Raw genomic sequence first — 18,269 nt, forward strand, 5'->3', positions numbered from 1 at the left:
AAGAAGACGCCATCTTTGTTTCATTGCACCGATTCTTCATTGCATCACGGAGTTGCGGGTCGCATCGCCACGGAAGCGCAGTAAGAAACCGATGCATCACCATTCCTGCGTGTCAGGAATCGACGCATCACCTTCCCTGCAACACTTTCGTTGTATAGCGTTACGCATCCAAAGGTACATTGACTCAAAGTGTCGCATTTTAACATCTAAAGAGAACTAAGCTAATTCTACCATTTTAACCCCTTCCCTGTGGGGGTGATTCCCCCGCGGTGCAGGGGGGTGCAGCACTGCTGTGCTCATGACGAGCTGAGCTCGTTACGACCCTGCCCACTGATTAATTCTCCCGCTCAAGCGGGGAATTAATCGCGCATGGGCAGGCCGCGGCCGTTATGACGAACTCAGCTTTTCATGAGCACAGCTCCACTGTGACTCATGACGAGCTGAGCTCATCATGAGCACGCAACGAGTTAAGTACAGTATTGTGGATTTTTGTCGTTTATGGTCTTGTGTTAAATCTATAGAAAGAATACTTATTTTTTATTAAAAAACGTGTGTGGTGTCCATCCGTAGTGTTGTCACTTGATTACTGTATGTGTTCACACATGCTTTACACACTGCCTCTGAGATAAGCCTGTCTGCTCGTGCCAAGCTACCAAGGGGGTGAGCAGGGGTTATTTTAGGAGTGTACCCCCTTACCCTGACTAGACGTAAGGGTCCCTATTTGTCAAAGGTACCTACCTCTGCCAACTAGAGACCCCCAAATCTAACAGTTCCCCTTCTTAAACATGGGAATAATTTGGGCCCCCTTCCATGTTTTAGGTATTGGTGCACCTGCGGTTACAGCATTGCAGAGTAGATTTACATAAGGTGCCCAAACCTTAATGTCGTAGATCAACAGGTGCCGGGAATCTTGTCCGGGCCTGGGGTTTCCCTGTCTTTACTGCCTGTATTGCTAATATTGTCTCATCTAAGGGAAAGTAGGAAATGCTGTAAAGTCCGGGCCAACCAGCTACCTCAGTGCTCGTTCCCTTGGCGAGTTCGACAGTTGTTACTGCCAGGGTCTGAGTATAAAACCAAAAAAAGATTATGCCATGCGCCTGGGTCTAAATAGAGGTCCAAATGGGTATTTCACACCTTGCTACCCAGGGCTAGCAGTTTCCAAAAACCCACATGCTCCTTATTGTTTGCTGCCACAATTAATTCATTCCAATTACTTTCCTCCCAGTCTTTTTTTGCCTGAGCTAGTAATTTCCTATACTGGGTGCTATAGGCTCTTAGCTTTGCTGAATTATTAGACCGAGCGGCCAGTATCAATTGTTGCTTTGCCCCGCGGCATTACTTGGTAAACCAGGTATTAAGAGAGGAATGCTTAATGGTATTAGATGTTTCTTTCTTACGAGAGATTTTACTCAAGAGGATTTCTAGCTCTTCAGCCAGGATTAGATGTATTTGCAAGATTGGAAGGTCACATGGGAAAGTATCTATAAAAGGAGTTACAATATCTGAAAAAGTATTATAAATCTTTACCAGGGTGTGGGTATTTCTTTTGATGGAAGGCCACTTTAATGCCCTATTATTATTACTGATCAGTGGATTTAATGGAGGGTTTTCCTTTGGACAGATTTCCCTTAATGCCCATGTTTTAGAAAGTATTCCCTCCACTTTCAGGCACAGTGGAAAATGATCACTATCATCTTTTTGGTCCACTTGAAGATCGTGTAAGTTAACTCATAGGTTGGTGCTTACTATTATATAGTCGATTTTGCTCCTGGAGGTACCTCTTTAAATGTATATGCACTTGGGCTGTCTGATGACAGCCTACCGTTGCATTCTCTTAGTCCTTGCACTGCGACCGATCTAGCCAGTTGCATTACTGCCATTGTGCAAGGAACAGAAATTCCGGCTTCCAATGAAGGAATGCCCCTTGCCATATCCTCCTCTTCTAGAACATTTTCTGGGCCCACCACAGGCTCAAACTTACAATTAAAATCCCCGCCAATAATTACCGGTATCCTGGGGTCAATAGTACTTAAACAATTGTCCAGTATCTCCAGTACTGGAGATTCCGTACTAGCTGCTCTTGGTCTATTATAGACATTTATCAGGAGGATTTCACCTTTATTATGTGTTTTCATTTTTAACACTAGAATGTCTGGAGATGGTAATTCTAATTGGCTGATATCTATCTTTAAGGTGATTTTAATTTATATGACTAGACCTCCCGATGGTCTGCCACTCGAGGAAGGGACAGCATTAGCACTAAAAATCCTATAGCCCAATTTATGTGGCGATTCAAGAACCCATGATTCTTGAAGTAGTCAAAAATCGAATTGATTTATGTAATCTTGCTATTCTGGGTCTAATAATTTAGTCCTCACCCCCACAATGTTCCATGAGACCAAGTGTTTCAAACCTTGTATATATTTCTAACTGCGGTTCTGGGTATGAGAGTTAGGGCCTGCTATTTCTGGGATCCCGTCCTTTTCCCTAACAGTTCCCTGGCATGTTTTGTAGGAATGGTCACATGGTAATTGTTCCTTGTTTGCCCCTTTAGATAGGTTGGAGGCACAGGAGGGCCTGATACAGTGCACATCCCCAGACCCCTGTATTCTTAGTCCGTCGACTGCCTCTAGATCATTTTGGATGCAGTTAGTTTTTAACGATCGACCAGTATTTGCAAGTGTTTTCTGCTGTGCTATCTCAGACCTAGGTGTGTATAACTTCAACCTCACCATGGAGTTGGAATGTGAGGGTGCCCTTAGGTCCATCGATAACAGTCAGTCCACTATACTTTTAGAACTAAAGACAAGGAAAATGGTGTCATAAGGTTCTTGCCTATTCACTAGATGCTCCGCTTTTATAATGTCAGAGCATATTACTGATAAGCACTCACGCTTGGATCTAATTCAATGGATTACCTTGTTGTTTAGTGACTCTTTGTCTTCCTTATAGGAGGAAAGGGTCAGTTTAAAAATGTTGGTCATATAAAGTGTCCAATGTGCCTGACTGTTTTTGTTATTAAATGCATTAGTATTGTGGTTCTGCCTAAGATCTATGGGGCATATTATCAAGCACGGAATAAAAATTATCGCCGCTTTAGCGGCAGAAAACTGCAGCTAAAGCGGCAATAATGGGCTTGTTAATATGCCGCAGAGAATTCCATTAGAAGCCCATGTTGACACCAGAACATGGGCTTCTATGCGATAATTTTAACGCCGTTTCTTGATAATATGCCCCTAAGTTTCTATTGTCTAGACAATTATTTAACTGCCCGCTCTGAGGATCTTGCTCCCTTCTGGTTATTATTGGCTCATTTGGGAAAATAAGTTGCCCCCCCACCTTATAATTGCATTGTAATGCATTTGTGTACAAGTATTTTTGACCAGTGTCACCCTTGACATTCCGTGCACCCCTTCTCTCCGTCCTTACACCCATAATGCCGGGGGGCCTCCCTCTAAAAAATGTTCCCCTATATGGATAGGTTCTTGTGTTCCAGTGTGCATACCGATTGTTAATTTTGGTGCATGGGTGTGCGGCTGTTTCATTGTTTTGGGGGCGTTTGCAGTTTTGGTCTCATCATGCTGTTTCCTATTGGTGCCCTGTGCTCCCTCTGAGGTTGCTCTGAGGGTTCCTGGTTTTTAATAGTGCTACTTCCTAGTCAGGTTTTCTACCTTCTGCATTAGTTCAGTTACCAACTGGGCAGAAACTTTAATTTAAGCCCATTGAGTCAATATTTCGGTGTCATTGGTAAGGCGAGGGGGATGGTGGGTTTGGACCTGCCGGTTGTTATGGTATTCATGGGTTGGGGGCATTCATAGAACCCGGTTGTGGAATCTGTGCGTCCATAGACCGATGCTGATTCTTGGGCTATTGGTGAATATCTATTGGTACACACAATTGTTGGGATAGCCTTCATACCGCTATCTGGACAGAGTGAGACTTCAGAATTTATTGGTTCTATAGGGTTAGCTGGCTGCTATCTTTCTAAGCCTCTTTCTATTCCAGACTGAGCTAATGATACAGGCACAGGGGTTACAACTTCGTGGGGTGGAATCTCGATGATTACATGTGGTTCACCTGGTTTTGGGCGAATTTTATTCTGAGGATTTGTCTCACATTTCCCATAGAATGCAGTGATCTTGGAGTTATGTGTTTTGTCTGGCTTATGTTTATTGCTTAATAATGACTCCACTTCTTCCAGCAGGTCGTCAATCTCCGCTGCACTTCTCCTTATTTTTGTTTTTTTCCCTTGTCCGTACCCTTTGTAGCTTTTTGCTTGCCCATACTAACGTATGTATAAGAAGGGGATCCTTAGGGTTCCTTCTCCGCAAGTCCTACCCTTGTTAAGTAGTTAGAATAACTGTTTCCTAATCGGGAGATAGGATTCGGGTTCGGTACAAAATCACCCTACAGAGAAGAATGAGCAGCTTATAAAAGGCCTTTGGAAACTGCCTCTATACCACCCCTCACGTTACAATTAAACAAAAGAGAAGTTTACAGGAATTTCAAGCAAACAGATTAGAGTCCAACCTTTTTCAAAGCTTTTTCTCACTAATGTAATGATTTTAGTCCACACTAGGAGGTCCACAAGTAATTGATGTCAGACCCTTTCTCAAATGCATAAGTGATTAAACAAGCATCCAGTTCCGGCCAAAACAACAGGGGGCAAAGCGTAAAGACAAAATAGTCAATCAAGTTTACCGAAAAGACAGATCTACAAAGTTTGAAAGTTAGAGCCAAGGGGGGTGGCCCTGCCCTGACTCCTCCTGTCTCTGACGGGCGCGGGACGGGCCTGTCCTTGGCCCAGGCTTTTCCCGGGCACGTCCAGAGTGCCTCCCATGCTGCAGGTGAGAAGGCAGTGCTATGAGTGTGAGATGACCACGCCTCTCCCCTGACAGCTACAGCAGATTGCAGGCTTCGGTGCACCCTGGGACCTGATGTCCCACCATGGTGTTGCTGACCATGGATTCAGTGGAAGTTGCGGCCCCCAGTAAAGAACTGTGTCCCGCGCTGTGGGGGAGAAGGCAGAGCTATGAGCACAAGATGACCACGCCTCTCCCCTCACAGCTGAAAGGCACAAAGTGTCTGCGAACAGCCTGCCGGACCAATTGGTAATTGGCTTTTCCTGTTGAAAAGGTCCGGGGCTGTTTGTGGGAAATCTGCCAGACCAACTGGTAATTGGCGTACTTTCGAAATGGTCTGGGGCTGGAGCTTGTCTTCTTGAATTGGTACATCTTTGGATTTTACGCTTTTGAATATGATGCAGCCTCTCGGCTGACTGGTGACTTGCTCGTGTGTCTGAGTGTTGCGTGGTTTGTGGACTGACGCAGATGATGATGCTGATGAAGTGCATGTGTGTGTGAGGAACGACTGTGCTTTCCGGACATTCGTTTTTGTTTATAAACGATCTCTGTTTTTCTATTTTACTTGTATTACACTCATGGGTGTTGTTTGTCCGTTAGGGACAGTGTATGAGTCTTAGATTAAAATGCCTTATTTCAGTAAGTTTGGATGTTTCAGATGCTGATGCTGTTCTAAAGATGTGCGTTGGAAGAGAGCCAACCAGCTCCTCCAGAGGGTACTCCGAATTTTGACTTATATGTCAAGCATGGTATTGGCCCTATTATGTTTAGCACATGCTGGAATAAATATATGAGGGACAATGCTGTGCTACAATGGCCACTTCCTGATTCATTTGATGAGCAGAAAATACATTTCTTGCAGAACAAATTGTTTGCTAAGAGGAGTAGGCAATCCACAGAAGGCAGTAGCCTATGAAAGGGAAAAGACAGAGAAAGGCATAGAGTGTGCAGATAGGAAGTTTCGATTGCAGACTGACAAAAGTTCCGATTCACGTCCCCCGCCACCTTATGCCCCACAGCGTATATATCCTACAGTCCCAACCTCTTCACCCTCGACCTCTGGGATTATTACCTCTGATACTTCAGGAACTGCTGCTTCAACCCTGGCCCCACGTGCTTCTCCGGCTTCTGCCCCACTTGCTTCACATGCATTCCCTCCGGCCACAGGGGAGGACACTACCATTTCCTCTGTTCTATCCCTTTCCTCTCCTGCCCCATCTCTTGGTTCCACTTCAACCACAATGCTCCCCCTCACACCTACAACTCTGTCCCCCTACATGATGGTGCCTGTCTCTGTGTCTGCCCTTTCCCCTGTAAGTGTGACACCACAGACACCGTTGAATATCGAAACGCCTACGTGCGGATTTCTGGAGCCAACTGGACAGGGGCGCGATATCGCATGGAAAAAGTGTTGGTGTGTTCTGCTATAGGTACTGAGGAGAAACAGATGATGGCGAGTCAGGCAGCTCAATGGGCCCGGCACCCAATCTTCAGTATGGAGGATGTGTGGAGTGTGATGAAAGATTATGAGCCTTTTATAGAGCAGCATGCCCTTAAACACATGTCGGCCACACTTACAGAATTGTGGGAGCAGTGTTTTCATGGAACTGCACCACAGAATATATATGACATAAGGGACAGAGTCTATGGTACAGATATGGCTCCGAATAAGGTCTTTAGCAATGTGCCTATGTTAGTAGGTTACAGAGGTATGTTACTCCAGAAGGTCCCGATAGCACCCTATGAGAGAAGTCCACCCTATTTACCATTCTGAAATACCAGAATTGCGGAATTCCACAAATACTGTGATAAGGTCGTGAGTCGAAGCCTAGTTCCAAGAACAATGGATCTACACTCCTTGGAAAATGAGTGAGGTCCTTTCTCTAAAAAGCCAGTTGCCGGACCCCCGGAAAAACCCCACTTCATGTTATAAAGAACTGACAGAGGCGGCCTCCTCCACAGTGATGACGCTAGCTGATATAGAGTTATATTTCGGCTTGTAAGTGCCGGTGGATATATGGAGACAGGTCCACATGCAGGATCCGACTCTAGAGTTGGGCGGCACATGGGAAGAGATTAGAGCTTGGGATAAGGAGCGCAAGCCCGGAGAGAAGCCAAAGGCAGAATTGTTAGCTTTAACAGGCTGGATTATTGCCTATATGCACTCTCTTATCCCTCCGATGAAAGTGGACTGGGATAAGTTGACTGCGTGCCGTAAGAAGAAGGATGAGAGTGTGTCGGATTTGTTCATCAGATTTGAAGGTGTATTTCTTGACTTTAATGGTCAGGATTTGTCACACGAGGGTGGGTGCTGTCTGTTTGTGATCAGATTTGTCAATAAGTTACTCCCTGAGGTTGCCACTACGCTGCAGGCTTCAGAAAGTACTTGGACAACATCTTCCCTGTCGGTAATATTAAGTATGGCACAGTACTATGCGCATAGAGAGAACGAGGACAAAGAGGGTGGAAAAGAAGTTGAAAGATTTGAAGACAAGGGTGTTAATGCAGCAAGTTGTGAAAGGATGAGGTAGAGGACGAGGTTCGGGTTCGGGCCCACGGCCACCCCGGACCAACAGGGGTGGTGCTTCAGGTGCTCCTGTGGGACCCAACCAATGTGTGTACTGTACAAAGGAGGGACATTGGCGGAATGACTGTCTGGAATTGTTGCAGAAAGGTGGGGCTTCCGAGGGATCAGGGTTTCGGAGGCAGAGGATGAGAAGGAGGACGAGGGGGGTCGCAGTCAGGGGAAGCGTCTTACAAAAGGCAGAGCAGAAATTATTATGACGACCCTCGGGGAAGACAGTACTATTACGATGACGATGACATGGACTAAGTGACGCGGTTGTCTCACAGCTAGAACAGCCAAGGGCAGAGTGAGGGACCAGCTCCGGTGCCTGTAGATAAGCATGGACCATATGTTACTGCGGATTTACAAGGCTCCACCGAGAAATTCCTAGTTGACACAGGGCCTATGAACAGCTCTGTTTCCTGTTCACTGGTCCAGGGGGCAGCTATGTCTGGCCAAGATAATATTTTGGTGGGTTTTTCAGGCGTGCCGGTCATTAGCCCCATTTCCAAGCCTCTTGCATTGACTATTGGCCCTTTTACAGTTGATTCACAATTTCTACTGATGTCAAATTGTGGGAAGAACTTACTGGGACTGCACTTGTTAAAACGGTTGCATGCTACAATCTATTGCTCCCCGGATGGTGTTCACATGACTGTAGGCCCGCGAGTTGCCCATGCCAAGCAATGCTTTGCAAAAGATTACCCCCTCCCCCCTGAGTTCCACGATCTGCCACGCTCGTTGTGGGCTACCAGTGATAAGGATGTGGGGTTGCTACAGATACCCCCCTGTCTCTATATAGGTGAATGACAATGTCAGGCTGCCCAGAATTCCCCAAAACAAGATATCCCAGGCAGGAGAAAAGGCTTTATTGCAAATAATTCAAGATTTGATTAAGTATGGTGTAGTTGAAGAGACAACAGCAAATGTGTGCAATAGCCCCACCCTCCCTATTCTTAAAAAGGCCCCTTTGGAATGTCCAGACACCCATCCTGATGCTTACCATTTCGTGATAGACCTGTGAAAGGTAAACAAAATAGTGGTTCCCCAATATCCTGTGGTGCCTGACATCACAACTATCTTGACTATGATCCCCCCGACTGCTAGATTTTTTTACGTGATTGATTTAAAATCCCCATCCATTGTGATAGCCGCCATCTTTTCAGGTTTGCAATAGCCGGTCGGAGTTTTAGATTCTGTCATGCTCCACAAGGCTATACAGAAAGACCTAGTATTAACAGCCAGGCTTTGAAAACTCAATTGGATTCACTGGAATTTCCATCTGGTAATGTGTTGCTACCATAGGTTGACAATCTTTTACTGGCCTCAGACACTGAACAGGGCTGTAAAGAGGCCACTGCTCTATTTGGCACACCACGGACACAAGGTGTCTCTATCGAAAGTTCAATAATGTCGACACAAGGTCACCTACTTAGGTCACCTACTGTTGAAGGAGGGTCGCAGAGTAACACCAGTACGCATAGCTGCTATAACTAACATGCCCGTTCCTAAGACCCAACGCGAAGTACGCGCGTTCCTAGGAATAACTTTGTATTGTCGGCAATGGATACCAAATTTCTCTCTACTAACAAAACCCCTTCTTTACCTCACCACCAAAGATGTACATGAGCCTTTGCCCTGGGTACCTCTATGCCAGCAAGCTTTTGAACAATTGAAGACAGGTCTTTGCTCTGCTCCTGTGCTTGGTACTCCTGACTACCAGAAGCCTTTTGTGCTTTATGTACGTGAGGCCGATGGTTGCGTGCTTTCTGCACTAACACAGGGTTTCAGTGATAAGCAGAGACCCTGCCCATACTTCTCTGCCGTTTTGGATAATGTCGCCAGAGCGCTCCCGAGCTGTCTGTGAGCTGCTGCGGCGACAGCGGTATCTGTCAGACAATTGGCAGGGCTCGTCCTTGATACTGACCTCACAGTGATGGTACCTCACGCTGTGGACATGCTATTGAACAAGACAAAGACACAGCACCTCACCAGTGCACGTCTTACTGGATACGAGCAGACTCTTTGCTCCGTACATTACCATAAAAAGATGCGCTACCTTGAATCCAGCCACGTTACTACCCCTCCTTTTGCAAGAAAAGGATAATGATTTCCATGATTGTTTGTTTCAGATCGAAGAGGAGACGAAGGGACAGGTAGACCTGACTGATGTTCCCTTATCTGACCCCCAAGGGGAACCATATGTCGATGGCTCGTTTCAAACTGCCGGATGGCACTACTACTGCAGCCTATGCAATCACCACATTACATCCCGGATCCCATATCAGTCAGCCCAAGCCGCAGAATTGGTTGCTCTCCTGAGGGCATGCAAATTGAGTGAGGAACTGGCTGTTAATGTCTACACTGACAGCCAGTATGCCTTCAGAGTAGTACATAATTTTGGGCGCCTCTGGGCAGAGAGAGGGTTCCTGACATCTCATGGACAGAAGCTCTAGCACGGCCCACTAATACTCTGATTGTTATCAGCACTGACGCTCCCTGACAAACTGGCTATAATAAAATGCAGCGCACATAAAGCTGTGGTGGATGATGTTGGGAGGGGGAATGCGTTTGCGGACCAGACAGCTAAGGAGATGGCTAGATCAAAGATGAGTTCCAGACAATGGGATGTTTGAGAACACTGTGGAAAGCATGAGGGAAATACAAAGAGAAGCAACTGCAGACGAATTGGCAATATGGGAAGAGAGAATAGGACCCTTAGACGAGGACAGGTGTTGGACTGATTTGTCGGGCAAACAGAGGTGGTTGTTGCTGAATGCCTGTGTTTTTCCTGTACTCCTCATGGCCCATGGCCTGGCGCACACTAGTGCTAAAGGTATTTGTAAGCTGTTAGAACCAGTGTGGCAGAATGAGAAAATACCTAAAATTGCAGCACACTTGGTGAGACACTGTATTATTTGTCTAAAGCACAATCCTGGAAAGGGCACCCCTACACCTGCTGGTAATTTTACACCATATTCCTTCCCTTTTGAGTTTCTCCAGATGGACTACATTGAAATGGAACGAGTAAATAACTTGAAGTATGTACTAGTGGCAATTTGTACATTGGGTTGAGGCCTACCCAACTAAAGGGAATACGGCTGTAGCAACAGCAAAGGCACTCCTAAAGGAGTACTTCCCACACTACAGATTGCCACGTGTGATCTGGAGTGACAATAGGAGCCACTTCAATGCGAAAGTCTTTGACTTGGTGTGCAAGGGCATGCAAATTACGCAGTAATTTCATGGAGCAAATCACCCGCAATCAGCCGGCCTTGCTGAAAAGTATAACGGCATTCTCAAACTGAAACTAGCAAAAATACATGAAAGCACAGGATTGCAATGGCCAGATGCATTGTCCTTAGCATTAATGTCTGCAAGGGTGATCACACATTCTAGGACCGGGTTGTCACCCTACGAGATGGTCTTCGGGCGCCCTGCTAATGTATGAGGTGTCCCGAGACCCAAGCGTTTTTCTGAGATAGAATACCCTCTTTTGATTGATTATTTGTATGCCTTGTCTAAAGATCTGCGTTCTGTCCACCAACAGATATCAGCCACTCTACAACCATTGCCAGAGGGTCCCGGACATCAGATCCAGCCTGGAGATTTTGTGCTCATTTGCCATTTCTAGCGCAAGTCCTGTTTGGAGCCAAGGTGGAGAGGCCCTACCCGAGTGCTTTTGGCCACTCGGACAGCCATAAAAGTGGATGGCCTGAAGCATTGGGTGCATGCTTTGCATGTGAAGAGGGTGCCTCTCCCGCTTCCATATGTTTCCTGGGTGAAGGACGGGATCGCTGACCAGGAAGGTCCCCCACTTTGTTCCCTTCTCTGATGACCGGCTGCGAGGGGCACAGACTGATAAGGAGAGTGATGAGGCCTTATTTGAGGCAATTTCCCCTGAGATAAGTGCCACCCTGGATACCCCAGCTCCTGGAGCACAAACACCTGAGTCCTGATCCCCAACTGAATTTGAGCCCTTACCTTTGTTTGTTGACGAAGAAGTGCCTGGGCACACAAGGTACAATCTGCGGCCCCGACGGAAGGACAGAGCGCCAGCAGGGCAACGCAGGAGTTAGGGTAGGGAAGGACTTGAGTTTAGGGTGCAGGTGCTGTGCCTCTGGTGCCTGTTTAGATGTTTAGATTAGAGTGAAGAATACTGGTGCATTGCCTGAGACACTGGACAGGATCGCTGAGGGTATTTGCCCAGGAGGGAGTTTACCCTATCCTGAGAGAAGCAGGATTGTTTATAGTAAGGGCCGCGATTGCTTTCAGTCGGGTTGCAATTGTGCATGTCCAGAGTGGGAAAGACAACGTTTGATGAATAATGGGAGCCTGCCTGTGAGGCTCTTGAAGGACACAGGAAAGAAGAATGCCCTTCTGGCTGGTTGTATAGTGGCTCCAATTCCCTGAGTACTTTTTCCTTAACAATGTACCCCTTTGGTCGTCCTATCCCTGATGAGGAGCAGCCTTTTGCGGGTCCATGCCCCACTCCGCATTGCCCTGTTTGGTCCTCCTGGCCCACCAAGACTAAAATAATCTTCGTGATAATAATTTTGCTTTCTCTGATGTTTGTATTTGGAATACTGTTCTTCCTAGAAGAGAAATATCCTGTGCATGCTTGGATAAATACTACCCCAACACCCCCTGAACATATTACTGGCATGTTGGCACCTCATAAAGAAGAACATCGGAAGTCTCATAAAGATAATATTTGTATTCAGACGCTGCATCAAACACATGCTGTTTATAATACAACAAAATGTTGGGTATGTGGGTTGTTACCTCCAGTTACACATAAAAGTGAGAGACTGCTCCCTATGCCTCTGTCCTACATTAATGGTTGTGAGGGGTGGTTTGTCCTACTTAGCTTGGTCCGTTTATTCTCCCAGCCTGACTCCTTGGATCATAGGAGACCGAGTTGCCACTCCATGTCAATGAAAGTGTATCCTCAGCATAGATCCTCGTATGGTACTTTCTCTGGCGATTGGCGATTTGATTGAGTATTCTTGAACTCCTGCCTTGCGGTGCTAAATAGAGGTAGAAAGGTCAATAGGACAGGGATAGACAGAGATAGATTCTTGCAGTTCAATGTATCCGAATGCTACCAATCTTTCCAAGCCTGCACTGTCACAGAGGACAAGCCTATACCTCTGGAGGTTGCAGATGTACCAGCTCCCTTTTGTTTTCAGGGAATGGGGACTGTAGAGGTGGGGAATAGCAGATGCAACACCACATTTATATTGAGATTGCCTAAAAGCCCGTCATTGATCTCGCCACCCAATGTTTATTTCATTTGTGGTGATCGTGGTTATGTGTGGTTACCTGAGGGATGGTCTGGGCGATGTTACCTTTCCTACCTTCTTCCTCCAGTCTATCTAGCAACTTCTGACTATCACAGGACTCATCGTTTTCAGCATAGGGAATTCCCAGTTTTCCGAGCAAAGAGGGTTATTGATCCAGATGACATTGAGGAGACAGATACCTCCATGCAGGAGTTTTCCGACATAATGAAGGGTCTCACACCTCTGTGGGGTCCCATGTTCAATAGCTGTAATATTCGACATTTGGCCAGAGTAGTCGAGGGAGTCATTAATACTACTGCAGGTATATTGACCAATATTACAGTTGAGCTCCAGGCTACGAGACTTGTCTCGCTCCAAAATTGAATGATTTTAGATTTTATCCTTGCAGATAGGGGTGGAGCCTGTCGTGTCATAGGGAGCAGTTGCTGTGTATACATACCTGATAGTGCTCTGTTTGTCTATTTTGCCATACAGAAATTGCACAAACTTGCCTAAGAAATTCATGAGGACAATGGCTCTTGGTCCCTCCGGATGGCTCTGGGGTCTATTAGCATCCTGGGGTTGGAAGATTTTACTTGCCTTGATAGGTATTGTGGGTATCATCTTTACTTGTTGCCTGTGATTTACTACCTCCCGGTATGCTGCACTTACTGTGTGACTAAACTTACACCAACTCCTAGAATTTCTGGTCATGATAATAAAGTCTCCAACATGATGTTGCAGGAAGTTCAGTCAATTATGCTCATTGATGAAGGTCTGATTGATTACTGAAATACTTGATTTTGCTTTCATCTTGCTCTGACCAATAGATGACTATGTACTGTCTCCTCCCCACTAGAATTGTAAAGACCCTAATGGATAGCAATAAAGCATTTAGCCACACATGCTAAAAGGATGGTCTGTTAGATTCAAAATTCCCCGTTCCCATATTGCACTCACCATGTTATATTAGGTTAGCAATGTGTGACTAAAATACATGTAATTATGTTCACGTTATGCAGCCCCCTGAGTTATCCCGGTAGCATGCAAGTTTTCTTTAGCCAATGTGACTCCATTTTGTATTTCGTAACCCTTATCAGACTGCCTCTGCTGTGCCCGTGTTAGGCCTTAGAATCAGAATCACTTGCCTCAGCAGAACACTGTATTTCGTTATATTTCTCTGTTCAAGGCTGCAACTCGACTTGCTAAAAGGACAATTATTCTTCTCTTGCATTCTATTGTATTCATGTAGCTCTGCTCTCACGTTAGGAGACGCTGGGACTTGGCACAACGGCCTTCGGCTGCTGATAGTGCATCCATCTGGCAGGTGTTAGCTCATCTCTCTGTGCCTCCTTTGTTCGTGCCCGGCTTGGACTGGTACTTTTCCACCAGAGGCGTGGCCGAAGTCTCCTGAAAGGTTTATCATTTATTACCGAATGTTGGGGAATCAGTCCCCTTGACAGACACCCTAGGGTGAAGTCTGACTGTGCTCCTCTGCAGAGAATACATCTGTAATAAATGTAAGTTTTCATTCTCTGCTGTTTGACCGACTCTTCATTTTGGGAAGGCATAGCAGGTGGTCGTAATTACCCACGTGGCCCTAGAGGACCTCATCCTTCAACACCTCCATTAGTTGATCAGATTATCCTCTGTTAGCCATCCCATGTGGTTTTGCCCACACCTTCTTGTTTCATTGTGGGCCAGTCATCCTCCCAGGAAACAGTTCCTACTGGTAAAAGGAAAAGAGGTCCAACTAAACCTGGTTCAGTTAATATTGTTAACAAATCCCAGGGCGCAGCATCGAATCATGCCCCCTCACCAGCACACTGCAATGTTGACTTTAAACAGCTAATACAACCCATTTTTTCAAGTTTAGATGCTATGGATCGTACTCTTGCTGATCTGATAGCTAATCATCATTGTCACAGACAGCGAGGGGCAATTCTGTAGCTTCAGACAATGTAACTTCCAACAATGGGATTACCACACACAACTTGTGCCAGGGTTGTCAGAAAACCTTTGCTGCAAACCTCCCAAGTTTAGGTGGAACAAGTTCAGTGAATTTGTGAACCCAGCAAACCTTGTCACAGTGAACCCAGACCCCACTGGCTTTTTTTATAAGCTGTAGTATGCAGCAGGTGGGTCTTGCAGAAATGTAGCTAGTGAGTTTGCAGTTTCAAGTAATAGTACACATAATCTGCAACAATTTCTCCCTATGAAGAGAAGTAAACCTTTGTCTTTGAATTTACCACCAGCGGCATGTCCATTTGTAATAATTATTGTAAATGTTCCATTACTTAGAGCAAATCAAAATGAATCAGTTCTCCAATTAATAGCCAAGGCCCGGCACTGGTTGTCACAAGCTGCTAATGAAGGTCACCTCATGCAAGATCATTTGATCATGGCCAGAAGAATTTCCTGGGTTGGGTCTGATTTAAATCGATTGAAAACAATTTCATTGTTCTTAACTTTGATAATCGTTGGCTGGTAGAGGAGTTGTTATGCCATCTACCTGTAGCACCCTCATCACAGTCTCAAATTTATACCGTCCCATTGGGTTATTTATGTAAGCTACCTTTTATGTATAAAACCAATATGCAAAGCCTGAGACCTTCTGTAAATAGTAATTTAATCTGTACATCTCAGTTGGCCAATAGCAATATACCTATTTCAAACAGATATGCCATACTGGAGAATATGGATAGTTCCCTCTCATAACCCACTGCACTCTACATATATATTAGTGAGAGAAGTCTCCAAAGCACCAATTGATATTACCTGGGCGAGCTTTATGGGCTTGACTCTAAAATGCATGTTATGCATAACCTACCCAGTGTAACAACAACTAACCATCAAGTGGAATATCTGTCCCAGTCAGATCAAGTAGAGAATTCACTTCTTTCAGAGAACATAGCAGGGTATAGTAAAAAAAAAGTAGCTTGGAATGGCAAAGTGAGCTGCGGAATTTTTGAATTTATTTGTTTCCAGAAAACTTGGGAGCTGAACCCGATTTGTGTGAATGGTTATCGTCCTTTTTTCACCCCAGCAGTTCCCTCGAACTCAGGTAGAGCCAAAGGGGGCTTACTAACACTTATTGCTAATACCAGCTCAAAAGGTTGTGTTTTTGAACAGCTCACCTCACTTTCATATTTTAGTGGCGAAAGGACGGAAGAGGCTAGACCTACTGTTAATACATTTTTATAACAATAATTTTGCTAACCCAATAGCAGTGGTTGATGAGTTGAGAAGAACGATGGAGGAACTGCTTTCTCACCATCCTAGACCACTATTTGATGTCTGGGCTGGCAATATTAATACACATATTGTAAGCACACTGATCTGCGTATATGTGGGCTAATCAACCTAGAGGGCAATCAGATTTGCCATTTTAACCATCGAAATTATGGTAATGCCCTAAATAGTTTACTGATGACATAGGAGTTAGAGATTGCTAATGCAATATGCTCTGCTACGAGCCAAATGGTTTTAACCTTCTATCAGACAGCTTCCACCTCGACTATTGATTTTATAATCACTCCTGTCTCCTCCAGGAGTAGGCCCAAGAAATTTGAGGGGAAGATGACTGAATTTAGCGACCACACTTTAATTCATTGTACTTTTCATTGATGTACCCTTAAAAAATCTGGAGTTAAATATGCCCACAAACTGTCTATAACCAGGAAAAATGGTTACATTTTAAAATGTGAGAACATTGAGCCAAATTTACTGTTGACTAAAATTGTGTCTTTCACCTTCCAGGAGTTCTGCTTATGCCTACACCTACTAACCAATGGAAATCAAGTTGTGGGAGCTCTCAGCAAAATTTTAACACCTATAAGAGATCAACTAACTCGCCCAGTTCCTTGTAATAATCCCCCGCCTTCCAAGTGGTTTATGAAAAACTGCTCTCAAGCTTCTACTGACCTTCGTAAAGCACTTAAATGCAAGCTAGAAATCAAGATCTTATTAAAAACTTTAGGGCTATATATAAATTTGTAAGGCAGGTGAGGAAAAGACAGCTACGTGCGTAAGCCTGGGAGAACTTGAGACAAGCCTAATTATGTGAAGATAGCAGGGCTTTCTGGAAAGTGGTCAATTCCCCATTTTATAGAGGTAAAGTGGGCCATCATTGGACCTTCATATAGATGGGAATACTTGGTTAAATCACTTCCAGAACATATTCCAATATCGGACAGGTATTAACGTGGCAGTCCCAGTGCAATCCCCCTGTGCTCCTCCAACAGTGGAGTTTTCTATCGATGAAACGGATCTTGCTTTATCTCAATCGCCCGCGCTGAAAGCTGCTGGTCCATTGGATATCGCTCTTGCTAATAAATCTTTGTGGGCCTGCTCTTGACCATAGCTTTTAATGCCATATCTAAAGTTGGCCCCTTGAACTACTTGGAGGCAATCCCTGATAATAACAATTTACAAGAAGGGGATGGCACGGTTCCTGCTAATTGCCGCCCAATTTCCTTATTGGATAGAACAGCTAAACTAATGGGTAGATTGTTACTCAACAGGCTGGAGGTTTGGGCAATTTAGAACAATGTTTTTGCGGAAGCCCAAAACGGTTTTAGGAAGGGGAGGGGGACAATTGACCAATGTTTCAACCTAGCCTTAGTTGCATCCAAATACGCCACTACAAAGAAAGGCCAGTTATATATGGCCTTTATGGATTTATTTGACTGTGTGTCCCACAGTAAAATGTGGACCATTATGGAAACAATGGGCCTGGATCCTTCCATAATTTTTTGCATAAGAGAACTTTATAGAGAAGCAGAGGCAGTAATTTGTAATGGAAACAGGGGGAATGTTTGAAACCTTTCAGGGTTGAAAAGGCAGTGCGACAGGGCTGTGTCCTTGCTCCATTTCTTTTCTCACTATACACAAACAAATAAAATGAGGTGTTGGGCGAAAAATGTAAGTACGTCCCGGCGGTATGCTTACTACCTTTGTCCGTCATGCTTTATGCAGATGACGCGGTCTTATTGGCCAGAACTCCAATGGGATTACAGCTTTCCATAGAGATATACCTGGCCTATATGGCAGAGTTAGGCCTGTATGTTAACAAATCTAAGACTTTTGTAATGGCTGTAAGCAGGGATAAGAAAAAATTAATGGGCTCCATATAGACAGCAGCAACCTGGAGAGAGTGGAGAATGTTATGTGTTTGGGGATTCTTTTCGATGCTTAGTTAAACTGGTCTGGGATGATGAGAAACAGAGTGAATTAGATGACTAAAAATATTGCTGCCCTCTGGCAGTTTGCTATAAATCTAAGAAATAAACAGATTAAAGAAATGTTATTAATTTACTCAGCAAAAATGTAATCTATAGCTACCAATGGTGCAGCAATTTGGGGTACAGCACAAACTGATTCTCTCCAAGTTATGGAGGACACATTCATAAAACAATTATTATCTATCCCTGGTTGGTGCCCCAATATTATTGACCATAAAGAATTAGGCCTCTCTTTTATAATGAATACCATTAAAATGGCCCTGTTAATAGCATGGTTCTCGATATGGAAAAGGAACACGGGCCATCTAAATCA

The sequence above is a fragment of the Triturus cristatus genome, chromosome 2_2, assembly GCF_964204655.1.
Source record: "Triturus cristatus chromosome 2_2, aTriCri1.1, whole genome shotgun sequence".
NCBI lineage: Eukaryota > Metazoa > Chordata > Amphibia > Caudata > Salamandridae > Triturus > Triturus cristatus.